This window comes from Dromiciops gliroides, chromosome 3 (genome assembly GCF_019393635.1).
Source record: "Dromiciops gliroides isolate mDroGli1 chromosome 3, mDroGli1.pri, whole genome shotgun sequence".
Taxonomy (NCBI): Eukaryota; Metazoa; Chordata; class Mammalia; order Microbiotheria; family Microbiotheriidae; genus Dromiciops; species Dromiciops gliroides.
In genome coordinates this window covers 531,737,561-531,763,412 of record NC_057863.1, presented here as the reverse complement: position 1 = coordinate 531,763,412, position 25,852 = coordinate 531,737,561, and the positions used below count along the sequence as shown (strand labels likewise).

The 25,852-nt window shown below is 36.3% G+C and overlaps 1 protein-coding gene across 4 annotated transcripts in view; it reads left to right on the top strand.

The window, feature by feature from the left end:
* RDX (radixin) overlaps positions 1-25,852 on the top strand; it is a 128,582-nt gene that overhangs the window by 3,393 nt on the left and 99,337 nt on the right. For all 4 annotated transcript variants that reach the window (XM_043990901.1, XM_043990900.1, XM_043990904.1 and 1 more), the window contains exon 2: positions 20,743-20,803. The gene's annotated coding sequence lies outside the window, so the exon portion shown is untranslated. The remainder of the gene's footprint in view (positions 1-20,742; positions 20,804-25,852) is intronic.

Sequence of the window (25,852 nt, the reverse complement as noted above, 5' to 3'; positions counted from 1 at the left end):
GATTAAGCATTTGGTGCTTAGATATTTTTCTGTCTTAATGTGGAAAAATTTAGGTGTACCTTTTAAATAGTCATACATATCTTCAGGTTTGTTTTTTATTTAAGCAATATCCTTACACAAGATTGAGTTAAGATAATATAGTATGCATGCCTTTAACTGGTGGGAATATAAACTTAAAATTGATATTGCATTTTGAATGCTAATATGAATATTGATTATGTCATTAAAACAGACCCTTGGTAAGAAAATATTTAAAAATGTAAGTATATATCTTACATCTTTTGATTATAATTTTTTCATATTAACAATAAATCAGCAAGCATTTATTAAGCACTTATGTGCCAGACACTCTGTTAAAACACTAGGGATGCAAAAAAAACCCCAAAACAATCCCCACTTTCAAGGAGCTTAAATTTCTAATGGCAGCTAGGTGGTACAGATAGATCATGGGACTTGGAGTCAGGAAGACCTGAGATCAAATTCTGCCTCAGACACTTATTAACTCTGTAACCCTGGACAAAGCCACTTTGTGCCTCAGTTTCCTCATCTGTAAAATGAGGGCAATAATAGCACCTACCTTAGAGTTGTTATAAGACTCAAATGAGGTAACATATGTAAAGCCCTATATAAATACTAGCTGCTGCTGCTCCTACATTTTCTCTTCTCTCCCCTCCCTTTCCTTTCTCCCCTCACTTTTCTCTTCTTTCCCCTCTTCTGCCCCTTTCCTTTCACCACTCCCTCTCTTCTTTTTCTTTTCTCTTTCTGCCTTCCCTCCCTTCTCCTTCCTTTCCTTTGTGTCCTCTATTCCCTTTCTTTTCCTCCCCCCTTTCCTTTTCCTTCTTCCTTTTTATCCCTTTCTCTCCGCCTTTCCACTCTTTTCCCTTATTCCTTCTCTCCCCCTTCTGTCCTCCCTCACTCCCTCTTCCTGTCTGCCCCCACCTTTCTCTCACACATACTTTCTCTTTTGGTCAGGACCTGTAAAATCATGGTGTGGGCTAACTCCTTTCAGCTGTGAAGATCAGCAACTCTTCTCATTTTTAGTCTGAGAATTTTTGCAGGGCACTAAGAAGATTAATAACTTGTGGGTAGCCATTTAGCCAGTATGTGTCAGAGGCAGAAACTGAACTCAGTTCTTCCCAACTCCAAAGCAGGTTCACTGCATGCCATCATGCCACCCCACTATGCCTTATTGATTATATGCTATTTATTTATATTTGTATTAAGGGGTGTTTTTTATGGCTTTCATTGTCAGTGGTTTTGGTAATTGTAGATAGGAATAAATCTTGGAAAGAAAATGTGTATGTAAAACCAATTTCAAATTCATTACTTCTTTTAATAATGGAACTCCAGGTCTAAGTATGTTATTCATTCAACAATTATATATAATCTATATTTTTAATGTGTAGTCAACATTTGTCAGAAAACAAATATAGTTTCCGTCTTATTAAGTAATATGTTCATACATAAGGAAGCTCTATCTTCCTACTGAAATGTTAGTGGTCATTTAACCACACACCAAAAATATTAATATTGGAGGGTTAGGAGTGGGTCTGACCTTCCTCCCCTCCTACTCCAACCTGAACCAATTCAGATTTGATGTTGGGATTAAATAAGGCACTCACAAGTCATTGAACAATTAACAAAAGTTTACTTAGTCTTGAACAGTAGCAAGGATTTGCAATGAATATACAGTGGTCCTTTCTGTGTCAACACGTCTGATCAATAGTCTAGGATATGGTTACTCCTGTGGTCTTAAGATGTCAACCAAATTGGAGCAGCCCTGAGCCCACATGGGCAGTACCTTTTTTTGCCTTAAGGTGACCAGGAAGCAACTTCGATAAAGTCATTGGCCCCCAGAAAGCTGCTTATGGCATCACAGCTTGGCCCAGCCACGGGCCCATTCAAGTCCTTGGCTTTGTTGCCTTTTCTTAGCTCATCTTGGAGGAGGAAGAAACACTGGTAGATATTGGTCCTTTCACAGGAGGTAGTTTAACATGTCAGAAAAGTGCACAGACCTGAGAATCTAAAGACGAGTTTCTTAATGCTGACTGCCTAGTGGCAGCCATTTGACCTTGAAAAGGCCATTTGGTCTCTAGGCCTCAGTTTCCTCATTTGGAAATGATGAAATTGGATTAGATTCCCAACTAAGGCTTCTTCTAGCTTGTAAATTCTTTGACTGTGAATTATTTACAAGCATGAAGCAGCAAAATTTAAATTTAAGATACCAAATATAAAAAGGGTTGCAATCAAAGTTAATTTGTTCTCTAATAAAACTGTTCAGAAGTGAGAGGATAAGGAAATATTTGAATATGGTTTTAAATACTGTATCTAAAGAGTGTATTTTCAGGAGGATCATGGGATTTATGATAGTTTTAAGATAATGTTTTTATAACACAGATAGGGAATAATATTCCTTATGAACTGCATAGTTGTAATAATAGGAGTGAAGGGAACATTAGCTTCCTGGTTTTGTTTATAAGTAAAAAACTGAAGGCAGATGAGTGCTCTAGGCAAGCAATTCTTAACTTTTTTTGTGTATTATGTCAATCTTCTGAAACCTGTGTACTCCTTTTCAAAATAATGTATTGTTGTTTTGCAAGAAGCCTTGAAGGGCAGATAAAGCCTAACTTCAATAAAATGCAGAGGTTCTTAGCCCTTGTTTCACAGGACTCATCAAAAATTCATAGTGGGAGTCATAGAATCAGAGTGTTTGAAGCTACCTCAGGGGACAGACAGCTAGTAGAATCCTTATTTTAACAAAAATTCTGTCTACAACTTTACTGGAAATTATCTTTTAGCCTTCACTTGAAGACCGAAGGTGTTAAAACTTGCTTTCAGTCATTCAATCAAAAACCATTCATTAAATGCCAGCCACTAAGGATTCAAGTATAAAGTAAAACAGTTCCTGCTCTCAGGAGTTTATATGCTATGGGGGAATAGATGTTCACAGGTAAGTAAATACAGAATATTTGGAGAGGGGCACTAATAGATGGAGAAATCCAGATCCACTAATAGATGGAGAAATCCAGAAAAGTCTCTTGAAGGAAGTGGTACTTGAATCTCCTCCAGAGGCTAGTTTTTTCAAGTTTCTTCTCCCTCATTCTGAATCTCAAGGTTGTAGGCTTGATGTTATCCCTGTTGTCTCTTTTGCTCCAGGCTATTATGAAGAGTTGCTTCTTTGCTAAGGCTTTCCAACTCTCTCCACTTGTATCCATATCAATCCTCCTCCCTTCCCCCAAATGGAATTTCACCTTTTCTGTTGGCTCTAGATTAATTACTTGTACTCCCTCACTTCCCAACTCCTTACCATCTGACTTCTGAATTTACCACTTGACTGACTCTAATCTCCAAGTTAGTCTTAATTGCTAAACTGGATAGCTTTTTTCACTTCTCATCCTTTTTTTTTTTTTTTTAAATAAATCTCTCAGCTTTTAACACCATTGACCACCATTCCTGCTGTGAGAAATGGATAGTTGTCTCCTCTCAATGTGGATATAAGTCAGTCATACTCCCCCTGGCCTGTTTGTAGGACAAAGGTCTCAGATCCCCTTCTCCCCCTCAGGTTAGCAAGGTCACATGGTTCATGGAGCCTTGGTCTCAATAAGGTCCACTCCAGAGTTGTGTCCATATTAGGAAGTATAAGGTCCACTCCTGAGTTATGCCCATACAAGGAAGAGGGATGGGGATACTGCGTTCCAGTTAGCTAGTTTTTACCATAGATTGTAACACCACCAGTGATGAAAAAGGGGAGGGTCCATTCGAGTTAGGGACTAGGGTATAAAACAGGGCCTGCGAGCCCCCTTTCTGGGCACCCACTAGCTGCACACTAGGGTGCCTCCTTCTCATAAGAATAAAATAAAGCCTTTGTCACTTCACTTCTGAGTTCCTGAGAATTATTGAGAAGAGGATGGATTTTTCCCTCACACCTGCATATCTTGCATGCTCTCCTGGTTCTCTTCTACTTGACTGTTCCTTCTCTGTGTCTTTTGTTGGATCATCATCTTTTATTCACCCTCCAACCCTGGCTATTCCTTGAAATTATGTCCTGGGTGTGTTCTTTTTCAATTAACTATGCAAAGTGGTCCCAAATCTATATATCTAGCCCAACCTCTCTTATATACATAATTTCATTCTCTACATCCAATCAGTTGTCAAGTTCTGTCAATTCAGCCTTTGTAACATTTCTCCATATAAAGCCCCACCCTCCCTTCCTCCACCATTTTGGTCTTCCTGGTTCAAGTCTTCATCACTTCTTGCCTAGACTATTGAAATAGCCTTGTGGTTGGTCTCTTTCCCTCAAGTCTCTTCCCACTCTCTTTGAGATTACTTCCTCTTTGCCTTCTCTGAGATTGCCTTCGGTTTACTCTGTATCTTGTGTGTACTTAATTGTTTGCATGTTATTTCCAATAGAAGGTGAGCTTTTTGAGGGAAGGAATTGGTTTTGCCTTTTATCGAATTCCTGTTATTTAGCACTATGCTGCTCACATAGTAAGCACTTCATAAATACACATTGACTGAGCGAGTGACTCCTGAACTTCCAACCTTTATTACCAACTCTGTACTGAATGTCTCTACCTGAATGTTCCAAACACTGATCAAACGATTTCCTCCCTCTGCCCCCTTCTCCTTTGCTTTCCATGCAATTTATAATATTAGAGAGTTGAGCTGATTGGAACACTGAGAAGTCAAACAACTTTCCCAGTCACACAACCAGTATGTGAGAGAGCTGGGGAACTCAGGTCTTTTTGACTCTGACGTTGGCTTTGCATCTCCAACTTTCCAAGTCAGCCAGATGAAAAACTTTAGAATCAACCTTGATTTTTTTACCTTCATCAATCCTTATATTTATTCAGCGGTCAAGTCTTGTCAATTTTACCTTCTTAACATCTCTTATATCTTTCTCTTTACTCATACAATTACCATTTTAGTTCGTAATGCTTACTTATTTTTTTTAAATAGACTCCTAGTTGGTTTCCTTTCTTCCAGTTTCTATCTTATCCTTCACACAGCTGCCAGAAGAATCTTCCTAAAACTAAGTGTGACCCTATTACCTCCATGCTTGAGAATCTTTCCAATTTTCTGTCTTTAGGATAAAATTCAAGCACCTGAGTATTCAATTTCCTACGTCATTACCTTCTTACAGGCTGTCCCTCATTTCTGGAAAAGTACCTTTAGGCATGAAAAAGTGGGAAATTATTGATGGGAAACAGGGTCCTTTTAGACAGCTCAAGATTGAACAGCAGTGAGTTGGGGAAAGTATAAGTGGATGAGATTGTAGCAACAACAGTTCAGTGTTAACAGTTCAGAATACATAGGTAAAGAAGTACAGAAGGCACTGGTGCCTTGGTGGTACAGAAGTGAAGCTTAGGAACAAAGTTTTGGACTGGAGCCGGCAAAGCTTTGGAGCCAGGGGACCTGGATTCATATCCTTTCTCACTCATAAACTTGTGTGACTTTGTGCAAGTCACAACTTTTTTGGGGTCTTAGTTCTCATCTATAAAAAATGAAGGAGTTAGATTAGGTGACCTCTAAAGATTCTTCCTTATTAGGGTAGATTGGCCTGGCCTTCTTGATGCAGCTATGAAGATTCTTAGTGGACGCTCCTCACAAAGTGTACCTTTAATAAAAACACTCTAGAATTTTACCACTAATTAAGTAGACAGATTATAGTTACACTTACCCCTTTTATGAATGAGGAAACAAAGGCTATGAGAGGCAAAATGATTTGTCCACCACTACAGTTAGTAAATGTTGGGAGTGGGGTTAGGCATGCCTTTCCTGAATCCAAGGCCACAACTTAGTCCACTATACCAGGGCTTTTCAAATGGTTTTCCATGTGTGATTCCTTTTTGCCCAGGGAAATTGATACTCCAGCTATATAGGCATGCATAACTTTTTACTGTTGCCAAATTGTTCCAAAACCCCACATTGTCGCATGACTCCATATGGGGACCCATGGTTTAAGATACTTTGCACTATTTACCACAGTTTCTGTGGGTCAATTTCATGAATTTAAAGAAATATACAGATATAGGTGTCATAATAGGATTTTTTGCTTACAATTGTTAAGCCTTTTGAGTAAAATTATTTACATAACCAGGGAAACTAGATTAAAATCCTATTTCCACCACTATAATTAAAAGCTCCTTAAACTGCTGTGTTTCAGGTTGTCAGTAAGAGTCCTCAGTAGATCTAAATGCTACCTAAGCCATATATTTACCGAAAAGATAAATAAGATAGATTTTGTTCTTCCCCTATACTCTGGGAATGTACCATAGAAATAAAAAGGGAAAAGCTCTCAATTTTGGTTTATGTCGTCACTAAGTAAGTAATTATTCACTCAAATTGTGTTGATAGTTTTCTGAATTAAAAAAAAAAATCCCGAGAACCAATGGTGTCTTCAGCTACCGACAAAGCAGTTTTCATATACCTCTCCATTTTTGGATAAGGAAAGAATCAAGTTCGGAATTAAGAAGTGACAGTTGCACAACCAGGGCTAGAATTTTCCATAAACATATTTCATTTTCAAAGAGTATAAATTGGAGTTATAATATAAAAGCATAAAAAGAAAAGCATTTTCTCATTATGTAAAATACCCTATGTGGGTTTACCACCATCCTTGTTCACTGGGGAAGGGGGAGGGTAGGGAGAGGCAGACTCATTATGCAAAAATACTTTGCTCTTCTTTCAGTATCAGTTCCCTTTCCACCTGTGAGGTAAAGAAAGAGGTGGTATTATGTTTTGTGCATACAAGTCCTATATTGAGCTATCAATAATTGATACCAGACTACCCAGTTTTGCTATCAAGATTTTGTTCATTCCTAAATATATCTGTGTTTCTTCTTACTCCAAGTTAGTCTTCTGAAATTAAACAAATCTCCACCCCCATCCCCCATTTTTGAACACATTTATGACCTCTCCCAGATAAAACACTTAATCAAAACTCTCCTGTCAATGTCTGTTTTGGGGGGGAGGGGAGGACCGGGAATTAGTAAACTAGTTAAGGTAAGTAGTACTTGTATAAATCAAATGTAAGCTGAAACAAAATTTAGTTATTATACTTGAATAACAATATTCAAAAATGCTGAAAGCGGTGAATAAACTAGTCATTAGGACTTTACTGAGTCCAGACAACCAACTGAGCTTCTCAAAGCTATTGGAAGATCCCCTTACTTGATATTATCTGTTCAGACAGCATCTCTAAAGATGTTTTAAATACTCACTCTCACCCAAGATAATTGAGGAAATGGCATTTGAGCACTTAGATATGCTAACTGAATTCATGCCACCAGTTTTGCGCCAACCATAGAACACAAATACTTTGTGATTGCTGAACTGCTTGTCTGATCTCTAAAAAATTAAAGAAAAGGTGCCTAGCTTCAGAATTATAAAGGTAAGCAAATGTGGTCATGATTCTTTTAAAAAAAAAAAAAAGAGGAAAATAGGTAGATTTTTTTTTCCAAGTAGAAACGGTGAGCAGTATTTAATATAATTACATTAATTTTTATAAGGTTGTGATCAGTATGTCTTATTCTGTTACTCTTACTGTTATTTCATATCATTGTATTCATTTGTTGACATAGACTTCCTAATCACTATTTTAAAGTAGTAATGTAGTATTCATTGTGTTTGTTTATCCATTCCATCTTTCCCTCTCTGATTGTTGGACTTTGGGCTTGTGTCTAGTTGTTAAAATCCATCCTGAGGGGGTAGCTAGGTGTCCCAGTGAATAAAGCACTGGGCCTGGATTGAGTTCAAATTTGGCCTCAGACACTTGACACTTACTAGCTGTGTGATCCTGGGCAAGTCACTTAACTCTCATTGCCCCACAAAAAAACCAAACAAAATCTGTTGTGAACAGTGATTCCAGGAGTATTTTGTACATTTTTGGGGGGTGGGGATGGGGGTGGGGTTATATTCCCAGAAATGGAAGATCTTTTTAGCACCTGTTATATTACTGACCTATTTAAATTGCTATCACCAATATGTACCTCTTTCCATATGTCCCATCAATGACATTTTTTATTCATTCCTTTAAAATTTGTTTTATGAGCTGTGTGACCTTGGGCAAGTCATTTAACCCCAATTGCCTCACCAAAAAAAAAATTCAAAAATTGTTTTATGAAATGGAATGCTGTTATTAAAATAATCGAGCTTGGTCTCTAAGAAGAGATGAGAAAATACGCCTGTATTTGCAGAGGTGAAAGAGTACATGTGGAAAAATTTTAATACTTTCAGTGTCAGTAGACATGTTGGTCACTCATGTGCTTTTCTCTTTTTAAAAATTCTTTGCTTCAAGGAATGGCTCATTGGGTAGAGTAGGGGGGAGATATATTCAGATATAAATATGATATACAATGAACTATAGTTTTAAGTTCTTGAACATTTTTTATTGATAATCTTGTTAATTTTTACATGGCTGTCGCTTTTCAATCTTCCCCCTCCCCAATAGAACCTTCTTTGTAGCAAAGAAATGGAGTGAAGCAAAACAGATAATCACTGACACTTTTAATTCCGGTTTTCTTCATTGTTGTTAATGTGCAAATCGTTCTTCTGATTTTGCTTACTTTGCTTTGCATAAATAAATTTTGTTACATTCCCTTGAAATTCTTTATTTTTGTCATTTTTCTTATCCTATATTTTACTCAAATGAGATAATAATTGTAAAGCACTTAGCAGTGTCTGGTACATAGTAAAGGCTATGTAAATGTTAGCTTTTATCAGTATTTTTCATTTGATTAGATTGCTTAATCCATTAATATTTAAAGTTATGTTTTAGGTTTATGTTTTCCCGCTTTTGTCTCTAATTTGTTTTTGGCAAATTAGAATTTTTTCCCCTCTCTTCATCTGGTAGGACATCATCTCTTCAGTTATTTTTGCTTAATTTACTTTAATCTTTTTTCCACTTTCTTTTATCCTCTCACCATCAACCCCTTTTCCCTCCCTCATTTATCACCTTTTTCTCTTGTTTTGGAGTTTTGCTTCATTTACTAATTTTTATTCTTTCCTTCTATCTAGTTTTCTAGTCCTTACCCCATTTTTTCCCTCTAAGTAGTCAAGTAAAATTTCCCTTCCTTTCTTCCTTTTCAGCTTGTTAGTTCATTTAATTTTCTGTATCTTTTTCTAAAAAATGATTTCTTGGCCTTGTTTTCTTTATTATTTCTCTTTACTTTGTTTACTCTAGATTTTATTACAGCCTTATACTTATCCTTCTTCAGTCTCTGTTTCTCAGAGTTAAAGCTTCTAACATAGCTATTTTGAGTTCCCTCTTCTAAAGTTTCTATATTGTTTTGTAGCTCTTCTATTCTCTCCCCCTTTTTCTGTTGTGTCCTACTCTTAGAAATACTAGTTTCTGTAAGAGATGGAGAAGGTAGAGCTATTGCCTCATGGTAGGATTTTCTTGTATCTGTTACGGTGCAATTCATTACTATCCTTTGTTCTCCTTATGATCATTCCCCTCAACCCCAGCATTTGCCATAACATCTCTTTGGGTCCATGACCTCCCACTTATCTGGGTGTCCTGCCCAGATGTTTCAGGCCCATTCTTCCATGATTACTTTTGCCTGATCCCTACTTTCACTTTAGTCTCATTTTTCTACTTTTTATAATAATAGTTATCATCTCTATAGTTTCTACCATGTGCCAGGCACTGTGCTAAGGGTTTTACAAATAATTCATTTCATTCTTACAGCAACCCGAGGTAGATAACTATTATTTTCATCTCCATTTTACAGATAAGGAGACTAAGGCAAACAAGTGAAACGACTTGCTCAGGATCACACAGCTTTTAAGTGTCTGAGGCTGAATTTGAACTTGGGTCTTCCTGACTCAACACCTAGCACTCTTTCCACTGAGCCATACAGAATAAAAGGTTATTTCAATTTCCTTTTTTTTTTTCTTTTTAAATTGAAGGTCGTTCTTGTGGTCACTTAGTGAATTTGTCATTTAAATTGTTTAATGTAACTACTCAGAGTTTGCAGCATAGGTTTTGTTTTTTTTTCCCTAGAAGCAATTTGTGGATTCTTTCAATTGGCACTTTGTTTTCTGTTGTCAGAAGTTCTGAACAGTTTTCTATTATTTGTTGCATTAAAGAGTTCAGGTTTTTGGCTTGTCATGTTCTGGGAAGTTTTAATTCTTAAATTGTGTCTATTCACTTTGTTTTCAAGGTCAATGTGTTTTGCTTGTATGGAGATCATGTTTTCTTTTAATGTAATTGCTTTTTTTTTGTCTCTTCTAGATTGTTCACATCAGTGTTTTTGTCTTCCCTATCTTATTCTTTTATTTAAAGAAACTTGACAGTGTGAATTTGTTTTTCTATTCTTCTAATTATTTTTTTGGTGCAGCCCCCAAATTCTACTTTCCTGAAATGTCCTGCTGTAGTTTCCAGCTTTCCTGGGAATCCATAGGTCCTCTGCCTTATCAGATGCTGATCAGTTTTCCTTTGTCTTGCTACATTTATTCAGATATCTGGACTCATTTAGAAGATCTGGAGGTCATATATCCCTCCTGTTATTCATATCTTCCCTGTTGACTTATTTGCTTGTGCTCAATGTCTTTAACTGAGTTTTCTTTCTCCAGAGGTTTGTCAGTTTCTTTTTTCCTTATATTTTTTGAAGTGAATGAGGATAATGCCCTTCCCTTTTTTTTTTTTTTTTTTGGTGAGGCAGTTGGAGTTAAGTGACTTGCCCAGGGTCACACAGCTATTAAGTGTGTGTTAATTGTCTGAGGCCGGATTTGAACTCAGGTACTCCTGACTTCAGGGCCGGTGCTCTATCCACTGCGCCACCTAGCTGCCCCAGTGCCCTTCCCTTTTGAAGGCATATTCTCCAAGGCCTAGTACTTGTAAAAAAAAATTATTATCTAGCTAATCTAGTCTGAAAAAAATTATAATTGTGTGCTATATGAAAAATTATAAGTTTAGGAAAATTATAATTGGGCCATAAATCCCATCTGGGTCGCCATTCAAATGTGGAAATATTTTAAATGACTAGCCTAATTTGGGGGGACTAATCTGACTGGAGGATTAATCTGGGGACTTTTGACTAATGACTATCTGACTGCTGTTAACTTAATAGGGGCCGTTTAAAAGGTTCTCCACACTGCTCCCAAATTGATAAGCAAAGTATTAAGAAGCCTCTAAGTAAATAATCAAAGCAGAGTTTATTTATGAGATACTATTTAAAAGTAAGAATACAGGGAAATAAAATGTACAACCTGACTGCCTTCAGGGAATCTCTTTCCACCTGCTGGGGCTGGAACCTTTTTTTAATACAATAAGGGCCAGGGGCAGCTAGGTGGCACAGTGGATAGAGCACCAGCTCTGGATTCAGGAGTACCTGAGTTCAAATTCGGCCTCAGACAACTCAATACTTACTAGCTATGTGACCCTGGGCAAGTCACTTAACCCCAACTGCCTCACTAAAACAAACAAAAAAATACAATAAGGGCCTTAGCTGCCTCTTGCCTTAGGGTATGTTCCACTTTCCCTGCTCAACTACTTTCTAACTCCATGCCCCTTTCACTTTGTAAATCCCCCTGCTTCTTTCCTCTTCTTACTGCCACCGCTGAACCCGTGTTTCTCTCCCACCAACCTCTCCTTCCATTCTCCTAGTGCTCCAGTGTCCTTCTGTTCTCTTAATCTTCGCTTTCTCCAACCCGTACCCTGTGCTGACTGCTTCTGTGCTCTCTGCTGCCTCCTGTTCTGTCTGTCTGCTCTGTCAGTCTGCCCTCTGCCGCCTTTGCTGCCCCTCTCCTCCATTCTTCTAGTCTTGTCAGCCTCCTTTAATCTTGTCCGCCGGCCCCCCTGAGTCTAATTCCCAGGTCTATATATATTTTCCTTTTCTCCACTTAAATCTCGGGGCTTTTTTTTGCGCCCCCACAGACCCCAAGCTAATCTGCCAGCCAGGGCTGCGGCTGCGGCTGGGGGGAGTGGGGAATGCTTGAGCATCACATGCCTCAGCACAGGCTATGCCAGAGCCCGGCCTGGACGAGCCCAGGATCTCTGGGATAGATCCGCTCAGGTTGGAGGGAACTGGGGGCTTTTTCCCCCCAGCTGTCTGACCTGGCATCTCATACAGCCCATGGGGCTTTTTGGCTCATCTGAAGCTGAGGGGGAGGGGCACCAGCACCTCACACTCAGAAGAGACCCTGAGAGCCTAAGGCTTTCTAATCTCAGCACAAAGGTAGGGTCCCCAAATCAAAATAAATTTCCACATACTCAAAGCTATCTTAGCCTTTTCCCCATACTGGAGAATTTGCTTTTCATTAGTCTGTGCACGTTGTAGTTATTTTGAAGGGAATTTAAAAATTTCTCCTCTGATTTCATTAGTAATATGTAGTTAGTTTGATGACTTCTGTGGGTATGTTTTATAAGCCCTTGCTTTTATTTTAGTTTTTTTCATTGAATTAAAGGATTGTAAATTTGAATATGGAAGACACCTTATAGGCCATGTAGTTCAACCCTCTCATTTTACAAATGAGGAAACTTAGACTGAGAGAAATTTAGTGACTTCACATAACATAGTAACATCACATAATAATATGTGGTAGAAGTAGAATTTAAATTTAGGTCTTTGGACTATAAATCTATGGTAATTAGCAATAATAAACTAATAGAAATAGTATTCATCTGGAAACAAAAATAAATTTGCCTTTTTTGTCTTTGACCAAATTTCATTTTTTTCTTGTATTGTTATAGCCAACATTATTAAAATATCTTTGTTTTACCCTGATGTCCCTCACCCACCCCTGAAGATCCCAGGTGGGCGAGGGAATAGTCAGAGGGATCACAATCTTTCAGCTAATTCATTTTATTCTGATAATTGGCTGACTGTAACGGAGGAACTAATGTCTAATAACAGGACAAGAATTCTAAATGTCCAGTTCAGGCTTACAGATGCCAAACACGTTAATTGGAAAGCAGTGCTGAACAACAACAGCCTCTATGTTGAAATTCCAGGTGGTGCTCTACCGGATAGTTTTGCAGTTCTTCTTGAGTTTGCAGAAGAACAGCTTTACTTTGATCACGTCTTTATCTGCTTCCATAAGAATAGAGATGATAGAGCTGCACTGCTCCATACTTTCAGCTTTTTGGGCTTTGAGGTTGTGAGACCAGGACTTCACCTTGTCCCCAAGAGACCAGATGCTTGCTTCATGGCCTACACATTTAAGAGAGACTCTTCCGAAGAAGACTAGATTGCAATGTTTTGCATCTTTAGAGCTTTCTTGTTGTGTGTAAAGATGTCTGTGGAAATGGTCAACATCGATTACAATGCATTTGATATTGTGCTTTGTATGAAATATTGTGACCAACTGCTCTAGTCTAATTTCAGACATCATCTTTTCTGGATTTGTCCGCGTGTTGTGATTGTGCAAATAAATGCTCACTCTAAATTAGCAGTATATTTCTTGAAGTTTAATATTGCGTTTGTGATATTGAAGTATTTGCTTTAATTCTAAATAAAAATTTATATTTTACTTTAAAAAAAAGTATTTTCTTCATTACAAGTTATACTAACTTTTGATTTTAGATAGGTCATGTCTATTATATTGAAATAAATCAGTTATTCTTCTTCCTCTTAGTGTTTTCAACATAAATGAATGAATTTGGGCCATTTTTTTCTGCATCTGTTTATGTAATCATGTAATATTTTTTCTACCCTTATAAAGTGGTTCTTCAGACTGGGTGGGGGGGGAAGGAAGTCAATAATCTGACACAAATTAAGTTCCTATGTGCCAGGCTTTGTGCCAGATGCACAAATAAAATAAGTGCTACTCACAAGGAGCTTATAGTCTATTAGAGGATGAATATGTAGAAGTACATATATAAATATACAGAATAAATATAAAATAGGTAGTTGGTAGTTGGGGGACACTGTGTTGTTAGTGAAAAGTTAGATGACCACTTGTCTTCAGTGTTGGAAAGGGGACTCCTACGGAGGACTATAGGTTGAAGTAAAGTCTCTTCCAGTTCTTGGAGTCTAAGATTCTAAGCCTGATAGCAAAGAACTCTTGAGAGGACCAGAAGAAGCAGGTATGCAGTCTTTGAGAACCCCAAATCTTATAGAACTATAGTATCTCTTTTCAAACAATATAAAAAGTATCTCTTTAAACCAAATACTATATAAACAAACATTGGGAGTTCAGAACCAGCCTCTAAGCCTATGTAACTTATTTTACTTAAGTGAAGTTGATGCTGAAAGAGGCCTAGCTTAGTCTCCAATGGATATGCTGTCAAAGGATATGTCTGGACGGTCTTCAGAAGGACTGCAAAAAAGGTCTAGACTCTTTCATGAAGACACTGATTCAAATCCTACCTTAGATGCAACATTGTATAACCTTAGGCAAGTCATTTAACTACCCTGTGACTTAATGTCTTCAATCTATAAAATAGTTGGGAGTGGGACTTAATGACTTCTAAGGTCCTTTCCAAAATCTGTGATCCTGTGAACAATCATTTGAAAAAATTTCCAAATTACTAATAATAAGAGTAATGCCAATCAAAACAATCTTGAGGTGTCGCCTAACACTCAGAAAATTGGCAAGGCTGACAAAAATAGAAATGGTCATTGTTAGAGAGGTTGCAGGAACCCAGACTTTTTATACTCTTGGTCCACCAAGACTGGAAAGCAGTTTGTAACTGGTTTTGTTTGTTTGTTTGTTTGTTTGTTTTTGTGGGGCAATGAGGGTTGAGTGATTTGCCCAGAGTCACACAGCTAGTAAGTGTCAAGTGTCTGAGGCCGGATTTGAACTCAGGTAGTTCTGAATCCAGGGCCGGTGCTTTATCTACTGCACCATCTAGCTGCCCCCTGTAACTATGCTTTTTAAAAGTGACTAAATTGAATTTAAGACCAAAGAAGATATAGAGAGAATTATAAAATGCAAAATAGATAATTTTGATTATATAAAATTAAAAGCCTTTGCATAAACAAAATCAATGCAACCAAAATCATAAGGAAAGCAAAAAAGTGGGAAAGAATTTTTGAAATAAGTATCTCTGATAAAGGCCTCATTTCTCAAATATATAGGGAACTGAGTCAAATTTATAAAAATACAAGGGAATATATCTGATTTTAAAATTATACCTCTCTTACTGACTTTATGAGCAAAAAAATTTAATAGTAGCAGCTTAATGATGTTTAAGAATCAACAAGAATTTCTTAAGCCCCTACTCTTTGTTGATCAGGATACAGATCCAAAATTGAAATAGTTTCTTTCCCTGAGCAGGTTATATTTTACTTGGGGGATACAACATGACATTTATGGACCAAATCAACTTTTTTTTTTTTAAATTGTGGTGGAATAACTGGAAATCTGAGTTCAACTATTTACTGGAATATTTGAATGAAAATATCCTAAAGTTACCCAAGATTGCAATTCAGGCAGCAATGCTTTAAGGCCAGTGCTCTAAAAGGCTTTTTGTTTCCAGATATGTAGTATTAACTAATTTGTTTAAAAAAAAAATCTGAGCACATGCACACGTGTGTGCACAAACACACAAATCTGTTTTGTATGTCAGGTACTTTTATTGAGTTGATATGGATTTGTTCACTGTCTACCCCTACCAAAAAGAAGTGTTCAGTAGGCAATGCAATCCAGGACTGTAGCTTGGGAGAGATACAGGCTGCATGTTTAGATTTAGGACTCATCTACTTGGAGATAGTTAAACACACAGGAGCTGATGAAATTACTAAAAGAGTATAGATCAGCGGTTCTTATCCTGGGTTCTCTGAATTTTTTTTTTTAAAAGCCCAACTATTTCATTATATTTAGTTTTTTTTGTGATCCTATGTATTTTATTTTATGAATTAAAAACATTATTATGATAAAGGGTCCTTAGGTCTTACTAGAGTCCCAGAGGAGTCCATGACACAAAGAAAGGTTAAAAAACTCTTGGTGTCTTAGAGGGAGAAGAGAAGAAAGTTCATTCCAGAACCTTGGGGAGCACTCAAAGCTAGGAGGCATTATATTAGTGATGAACCACCAAAGAGCATGGAGAAGGATTAGTCAGATGGTCAGACAGCCGGGAAGAGAACCAGTAGAGAGTAGTGTCACAAAAACCTGGAGGAGGTAAATTTTTAAAAATGGGATTGAGATAAAACCATCAGATTTGGCAGTTGGCTTTGGACGAAGCAGTTTCAGTTGGGTGAGGTAAGAAATCATATTGTAATGGGTTGAGGAGTGATTGAGAAGAGGGGAAGTGCATGATAAACCCAGGAGCATATGAACAACAATTACAAAATACTTTTCACACAATAAAGTCATATCTAAACAATTAGAGAATATTTATTGCTCATTGGTAGGACAAGCCAATATAGTAAAAATGACATTTCTACCTAAATTAATTTACTTATTCAGTGCCATACCAATCAAGCTACTAAGGAATTATTTTATAAGGCTAGAAAGAATAATAGCATTTATTTAGAAGAAAGAAATGTCAAGAATATCAAGGGCATCAATGAAAAAAACGTGAAGGTGGCCTAGTAGTACCAGATTTTAAACAATTATTACTAAGTGTTGATCATCAAAACAATCTTGTGCCTCTGGCTAAGAAATAGTGGTAAATCATCGGAATGGATTAGGAATACAATACACAGTAGTAAATAGCCATGGTAATCTAGTATTTGCTAAATCCCAAAACCTTTTGGGGCTTTTGGGGCAAGAACCTCCCCATTTGACAAATCAAACTAGTAAGCACTTTGGCAGATGCTAGGCATAGTCCAACATCTCTCACCATATACAGATGAGGTCAAAATGGGTACCTGATTTAGACATAGTGATATTATAAGCAAATTAGGGGAGCATGGAAAATTTTACCTATCAGATCCATAGGTAAGGGAAGAGTTTATGACAAAACAAGAGGCTTGTGGGATATTTTTGATTATGTGAAATTAAAAGGTTTTCCACAAACAAAACCAATCAAATCAAAATTACAAGGAAAGCAAAAAATATTCCTACTCTACTTTTGTGGAAGGGTGGGAAGGTATGAGGAAAGTATAACCAAATCAAATGGCATAACATTTGTAAAGTGCCTGGCACATAGGGGATTAATAAATACTTGTCTCCCCCCCTCCCCCAACTCCCAGTATAACAGCTTTCTCAGTGCTAGAGTATAGCCAGAGATGTAGTTTGAACAGTCAGTCATGTATTGTCCGATTTTCATTGATTCTATATTAGTTTATACCAATCTCCCCAAGTTTCTCTAAATTTATCCCTTTCATTATTTTTTAAATTTTGCATTAAATTTTTTTTACCAATGATATGTAAAACCATTTAACAATTCATAAAAAATTTTTTTTGCTTCCAAATTCTCTCTCTACCCTGGCCCCATATTGAGAAGGCAAGCAGTTTGATATAGGTTATACATGTGTGGGTCATGCAAAACAGATCTCCATATTAGTTATGTTGTAAAAAGGAAGACCAAAAAAAAAAAGTAAAGTTAAAAATAAAAAGTGTGCTTTGTTCTGCATTCAGACATAAGTTTTTCTGGAGGTAGTTAGCATTTTTCATTATAAGTCCCTAGCTCAGTATATTGCTGAGAATAGCTAAGTCATTCACAGTTAATTATCATACAATATTGCTGTTACTGTGTACAAGGTTCTCTTGGTTCTACTCACTTTTGCATCAATTCATGTAAGTTCAGGTTTTTCTGACAACATTTTGCTCATCATTTCTTAATAGCACAATAGTGTTCCATCACAATCATAATGCAACTTCTTCAGCTATTCACCAGTTGATGGGCATCCTTCAGTTTCAAATTCTTAGCCCCCACAAAGAGTTGCTATAAATATTTTTGTACAAATAAGTCCTTTTCCCTTTTCTTTAGTCTCTTTGCTATGTAGTCCTGCTAGTGTTATTGCTGGGTCAAATGGTATTCTCAGTTTTGAAGCCCTTTGAATGTAATTCCAGATTGTTTTCCAGAATGGTTGGACCAGTTCACAACTGCACCAACAGTGCATTAGTATCCCAATATTTCCACATCCCTTCCAGAATTTGTCATTTTCCTTTTCTGCCATGTTAGCCAGTCTGATAGGTATGAAGTGTTACCTTATAGTTTTAATTTGCATTTTTCTAATCAATGGTGATTTAGAGCATTTTTTTCATATTGCTATGGATTTTATTTCTGTTTGAAAACTGCATGTTCACATTTTTTGACCATTTATCAGTTGTTGAATGATCTATATTCTTATAGATTTGACCCACTTCTCTATGTACTTGAGAAATGTGGCCATTATCAGAGAAACTTTATGTAAAATTCCTCCCACCCCCAGCTTTCTGCTTTTCCCTCTCATCTTGGTTACAGTGATTTTGTTTCTGGACATTTTAATTTAATGTAATCAAATTAACCATTTCACATCCCATAATACTCTTTATTTCTTGGTCATAAATACTTATGCTCCCATAATTTGTCTAAATCACATACCTATTTTGAACCTTAGAATACAGTGTGAGATGTTGGTCTATTTCTAGTTTCTGTTAAATTGCTTTCCTAGTAGTTTTTTTTCCTAGTAGTTTTTGTCAGATGGTGAGTTTTTGTCCCAAAAGCTTGGATCTTTGCATTTATTAAATGCTAGATTACTATGGTCATTTACTACTATGCACTGTGTTCCTAATCTGTTCCCTTGATTCACCACCATATAGCCAGTAGCAGATTGCTTTGCTAATTACTGCTTTGTAATACAATTTGAGATCTGGTAGGGCCAGGCCACCTTCCTTTACTGGTTTTTTTTTTTTTATTCTCTTGATTTTCTTGACCTTTTGTTCTTCCAGATGAATTTTGTTACTACTTTTCCTAGCTTTATAAAGTAATTCTTTGAAAGTTTGGGAAGATACTGAATAAGTCAATTAACTTAGATACATTTGTGGTTTTTATGATATTGGCTCTGTCTACCCACGAGCAATTAATATATTTTTTCAATTGTTCAGATCTGACATACTTGTGTGAAAAGTATTTTGTTTTAAAAAAGTTATAAAAGTGTTTGTATAGTTCCTGGATTTGTCTTTGTAAGTAAACATCCAAATATTTTGTATTGTCTGTAGTTATTTTAAATGGAATATCTCTGACTCACTGGACTTTATTGATGATACACAGAAATGCTGATGATTTGTGACTTGATTTTATATCCTGAAACTTAGCCAACTTTATTATTTCACTATTATTTTAGTTGATTTTCTAGGATTCTCTAAGTATACCATCATATCATCTCCAGAGTTTTGTTTGCTGATTGCCTATTCTAATTCCTTCAGTTTCTTTTTCTTCTCTTACTGCTATAGCTAGTAAAACTATACTACTGGGATAGTAAAACTATACTACTATATTCTCATACAACACTGAATAATATTGGTGACAATGGACACACTTGCTGCAGCCCTGATCTTATTTGGAAGGTTTCTATGGTATTCCCATTACAAATAAAGCTTGTTTTTGGTTTTAGATACTACTTGTCATTTAAGGAAAATTCCATTTATTCCTATCCTATGCTTTCTAGTGTTTCGTTAGCAATATGTTATGTTGTGTCAAAAGTGTTTTCTACATCTATTGAGATAATCATATTCTTTCTGTTGGTTTTGTTATTGATATGGTCAATTATGCTGATAGTTTTCCTAATACTGAACCAGCCCTGCATGCCTTCTTTTTTTGGGGGGTGGGGCGGGGCAGTGAGGGTTAAGTGACTTGCCTAGGGTCACACAGCTAGTGTCAAGTGTCTGAGGCTGGATTTGAACTTGGGTCCTTCTGAATCCTGGTGCTTTACCCACTGTGCCACCTAGCTGCCCCTGCCCTGCACTCCTAATATAAATTCCACCTGGTCACAGTGTATGATTTTTGCACTATATTTCTTTAAACTCCTTGCTGGTATTTCATGTTAAAAAATTGCATTAATATTAGTGAAACTGATTTATAGCTTTCTTTCTCTGTTTTTGCTCTTCCTATTACAGGTTTCAGCACCATATTTGTGTTGTAAAAGGAATTTGGTAGGACTTCTTTTTTGTCTATTTTTTTCCAAATAGTATTTATAGAATTGGAATTATTTCTTCTTTAAAAGTTTGGTAGAATCTCACTTGTGAATCCATCTGGTCCTAGTTAATTTTTTCTTGGGGAGCTCATTTATGGCTTGTTCAGTTTCTTTTTCTAAGATAGGGTTATTTAAATGTTCTATTTTCTCTTCTGATAATCTGGGCAATTTGTATTTTTTAAAATACTTATCCATTTCACTTAGATTGTTAGATTTGTTGGCATTTAATTGGATAAAATAGCTTCTAATAATTGCTTCAATTTCCTCTTTGTTGAATTCACCCTCTTCATTTTTGAAATTCAGCAATTTGGTTTTCTTTCCTTTTAAAAATCAAATTAGGGGCAGCTAGGTGGCACAGTGGATAGAGCACCGGCCCTGGAGTCAGGAGTACCTGAGTTCAAATCCAGCCTCAGACACTTACTAGCTGTGTGACCCTGGGCAAGTCACTTAACCCCAATTGCCCCACTAAAATTAAAAAAAAAAAGAATGGTTCAATATTAAAAAAAAAAATCAAATTAACCAATGGGTTGTTTTATTTTTCATAAAACCAGCTCCTAGCAGCTCCTGGCTTTATTTATTAGTTCAGTGGTTTTCTTACTTTCAATTTTATAAATCTCCTTTGGTTTTTCAGTATTTTCCATTTGCTATTTAAATGGGGATTTAAAATTTATTTCTTTTTAGTTGGAAGCCCAATTTATTAATTTATTCTTTCTCCATTTTGTTGATGTAGGTGTTCAGAGATATAAATTTTCCCCTGGGAACTTTTTGACTGCAGCATCACATCAAGTTTGGTATGTTGTCTTATTGTTGTCATTCTCTTTAATGACATTATTGTTTCAGTGATGATTTGTTTTTGTACCTACTCATTCTTTAGGATTAGATTATTTAGTTTCCAATTAGGTTTTTTGTTTTTTTTTTGGTAGGGCAATGAGGGTTAAGTGACTTGCCCAGGGTCACATAGCTGGTAAGTGTCAAGTGTCTGAGGTCAGATTTTAACTTAGGTCCTCCTGAATCCAGGGCTGGTGCTTTATCAACTGCACCACCTAGCTGCTCCCCAATTAGTTTTTAATCTGTCTCCATGACTATTTAAAGTAATTTTTATTGCATCATGAGCTAAAAAGGATTCATTCAGTATTTCTGCTTTTCTGCATTCAGTCATGTAGTTTTAATGTATTAATATATGGTCATTTTTTGTGTAGGTACTATGTACTGCTGAGAAAAAGGTATATTTCTTTCCATTCCCATTCCATTTTCTCCAGAGGTCTACATTTCTAACTTTTTAACATTCTATTAATTTCTTTAACTTATTTCTTATTTATTTTTTAGTTAAGATTTATCTGATTTTGGGAGAGGAAAGTTGGGTTTCCCAGTAGTATAGTTTTACAATCCATTTCCTTCTGTAACTCATTAAACCTTTCCTTTAAGAATTTGGATGCTATACTATTTGGTACATGTATGTTTAGTATCGTTATTCATATTCTAGGGTACCTTTTAGCAAAATGTAGTTTCCCTTATCTCTTTTAATTAGATCTGTTTGTGCTTTTGCTTTGTCTGAGAGCTTGATTGTTATCTCTGCTCTTTTTTTTTAACTTTTGCTGAAGTATAATAGATTCTGTTCCAGCCCCTTACCGTGTGCGCGCACACGCGCACACTTCAAGTGTTTCTTGTAAACAGTGTATTATAGGATTCTGTTTTTTAATCAGCTGCGCTATCTGCTTCCATTTTATGAGTGCTTTCATCTCTATAATAATCATTATTATGATTACTAACTGTATTTCTCTCTAGACTTTTTTCCACTGTTTCTCCTTCTTTGTCATTTCACTCTATCCTTTCTCAAAAGTATTTTTCATCTGATCACCACCTCTTCCCAATCTGTCCTCCCTTCTCAGGCTTTTATCTCCCTTCCTTCCTACTTTCTTATATAGTAAGATAGATTTCTATACCCAACTGTGTATATTATTCCCATGAGAGCCAAGTTCAAGCATTGCGTGCCACCTTTTCCATTTTCCCTTTCACTGTAACAGCTCTTTCACACCCCTTTTTAGTGAGATAATTTACCCCCGCTCTTCTTCTCCTTCCCTCTTAGTGTATCCCTCTTTCTCACCCCTTCATTTTATTTTTTATAGATATAATCCCATCATATTCAACTCATACCCATGCCCTCTATGTATAGTTAGCCCTTCCACATTTAGATGCATGGTGCCCCCCAGGATCTGGAAAATCTATGTAAAATTTTTTGATCCTCCATTTGTATCAGAGAAGAAGTCTGATTTTTTTTTCTTTCATGTTTATGGGGTATTTATAGAATCTTATAAAATTAGGTTAAGTATTTATTCCTAGGCTCTGTGTCATCTGCTGGCCTATATGTGTTGTCTGCAGTTTCCACAAAACTCGAAAAAAATTCCCATTTAATTTCTTATGTTGACCAGCGATATATACAAACCACAATGGGGAAGTTGCAATGTGTAAGAGAGAACTCGGCATTTATTTTAACTGTCCTAATAAGATAAAGTTCTTAGGAATTACAAGTATCTACTCATGTAGGAATGGAAAGAGTTTGGCTTTATTGAATTCCTTCTGGTTTCTCTTTCCTGCTTACCTTTTTATGCTTCTCTTGAATCTTGTATTTGAAAGTGAAATGATCTGTTCAGCTCTGGTCTTTTCTTTAGGACAGTTTAAAAGTCCTCTATTTCATTAAATGTCCATTATTCCCCCCTCCTCCCCCCCAAGCATTATACTCAGTTTTGCTGCATAGGTGATTTGATTCTTGGTTGTAATCCTAGCTCCTTTGCACTCCAGAATATCATCTTCTGTGCCCTTTGATCCTTTAATGTAGAACCTGCTAATGTGTGATCTTGAATGTGACTTCACAATATTTGGATTGTTTTTTTCTGACTAATTATATTATTTTGTCCTTTACCTGGGAGCTCTGGAATTTGACTATAATATTCCTAGGAGTTTTATTTCTGGGTTCTCTTTCAAAAGGTTATTCATGGATCCTTTCTTTTCTTTTGCTTTTTTGGGTCACATTTTAAGTTCTGAACAGTCTCCTTCCCTCCCCTCCCTGCACTAAAGAATGCCAACATTTGACACAGATATAGAAATACACACAAAACCATACTATGCATATTTTTATTTATCATTTCTTTCTTTGGAGGGGTAGGTAGCATCTTCTTTCATAGGTCTTTTCTTATTTGAGTATTTATAATACTCAAAATAACTTGGTCTTTCACAGTTGTTCTTGAAACGTTGTTACTGTATACAGTGTTCTCTTGGTTCTGCTCATTTCACTCTTCATTATTTAATGTGTCATTCCATGTTTTTCTAAAATCAGCAAGCTCATCATTTCTTACAGTGCAGTAGGATTCCATCGCAGTCATATACTGTAAGTTATTTAGCCATTCTTCGGTTGATGGACATTTCTTAGCTACCACAAGGAAAGCTGATATAAATACTTTGGAAAAAGGTTCTTTCCTTTTTTTCCTCTCATCACCTTGGGAAATGGATCTAATAGTGGTGTTGCTGAGTCAAAGAGTATACACAGTTTTATAACTGTTTAGGCGTAATTCCAGATTGCTCTCCAAAATGTTTGGATCAGTTTATAGTTCCACTAAGAGTGCATTAGTGCCTCAACTTTTCCACATTTCCTCCAACACCTGTTATTTTCCCCTTGTATCATTTTAGCCAGTCTGATAGGTGTGAGACAATATCTCAAAGTTGTTTCAATTTGCATTTTTCTCATCAATACTGATTTGGAGCATTTTTTGAACTTTTATTATTGATATAAATCAATTATGTTAATAGTTTCCTTTATGATAAACCATCCTTGCATTCCTGGAATATATGCCATTTGGTCAGTATGTATAATCATTGTGATATATTGTCATAGTTTCCTGACTAGTATATTCATTAATGAAATTGGTCTATAATTTTCTTCTGTTTTTGCTCTTCTTAGTTTAGGTATCAGTACTATATTTGTTTCATAAAAGGAATTTAGTAGGACCCCTTTGCCTATTATTTGAAAAAATTTATTTAATATTGGAATTAGTTGATCTTTCAATGTTTAGTAAAATTCATTTGCAAATTCACCTGGTTTTGATGCTTTTTTCTTGGGAAACTTGTTTATGGCCTGTTCATTTTCTTTTTCTAAGATAGGTTTATTTAGGTATGTGTTCCACTCTCACTGCAGTGAGACAAACCTTTCCTGCCAACCTTTTGAGTTTTCTTGGGCTGGAAAATTGTTTCATTCCATCCTTTTGTTGATTTTTGCAGCTCCAGAATTTATTTTGAGGCATTATTTTAAAGTTTGGAAGGGAATTTGGGAAAGCTCAGATATGCCCTTGCCTTTATTTTGCTATCTTGACTTCTCTCCCACTTTTCATTGTTTCTTCTGACTACTTCTGACTCCCAGAGGAAAAAAGAACAAGAAAAAGGTGAAGGACATGAGCCAAATAAGGAGAAGAAAATCAAGTTACTTTTTGGGGTTGAATTTGCATTGTAGAAATTTGGCAAAATTTGAAGTATATTAAAGAAAACTTGAACAATAATCATCTCCATGCCCAGATACTGGGCTGTATTCTATTTTCAGGTTATAAAAGAAGTCAGATCAAGTCCAATTAAGGAACATATTACAAGCATTTAGGGGTATTAGGGAGTAGAATCTGAAGAAGTAACCTTAAGTAGGGTAATGAGAAGGTATATGGCAAGACAAGGTTAGTTGTCAGAAAATGTATAAGAAAAAACAATTAGAGGGTTAAGTAAATTGATGATTGTGGGTAGAGCAAAATGGTGGGAAAGTAGTTTGGCTAAAGAAGAGGTGGGTATGTCTGAGAATGTGAGAATATAAATGAAAATGTTTAGATCTAATTTGAATGAGGTTTTTCAAATGATAATTGGCTGTTAAAAGGTTTAATCTGGAACCAAGGTGGAAGTATAAATACTTAAAAGTAGTAGGTATTTATAAAGAAATAAAGCTGAAAATATTAGCCATTGTGGAAAATAGTTAATTGTGCAAGTAGACTTCATTTCATAATAGATTTCTCCCAGAAGTAGTTTGAGTGACTGTTACATGTCTTTGAAGTATAGAATGATTTTCTGGACAAGTTAAGGTATTTGCTTGAATGCCACTCCACAATTTAGGTTGTTGGGGAGAATAAAGTGGTCTTAAGGGAAACAGGTGTAGGAGGAGAGACTTAACCCTTTTCAATATGTTAGAGAGTAGGGAAGTATTACAGAGGAGAAGGGAAAGAAAGAACAAATGCAGTTAAAACTTAAAAATAGATTTGAGGCTTTTTCTGAAGAGGAAGGAGCTTGATGCTCTGAGGGGGAAGAAGCTGCTATCTATCCAGGAATACTGTAATAAAGGCACAGAAGCTAAGTAAGAGTTTATCTATTAAAGGGCAGAGTAAGAAGAGAATAGTAGTAATGGATTCCCTTCTCTGGGGGTATTGAGGCAGCTATTTCTTGACCTGATAACAAGAGAACAGTTCGTTTTCTTCTTGGGACATGCATCCAAGACACAAGAGAATCTTCCAAAGTATATCAAAGCGGAAGACAGCCACCTACTTCTGGTGACTCATGAGCATAAATAACACTAACTAAGGAACTTGAAAAATATTGATCAAAGGGGCCTGGGTTGTGATTTCCTCAAGGTTTCCCATTGGAGGCAAGGGATGCAGAAGAGAAAATTTAATTTGGGAAGTGAACAGCTGGTTAAATAGGTAACGTCTGGGAATGGGATGTGGATTTCTGGCTCACAACTTGGAATACAGGGTTGACAGATTCCTGGCCAGAGATAGAGTACATAGAATAAAGGCTAGTAAGAATATTTGCTATATATG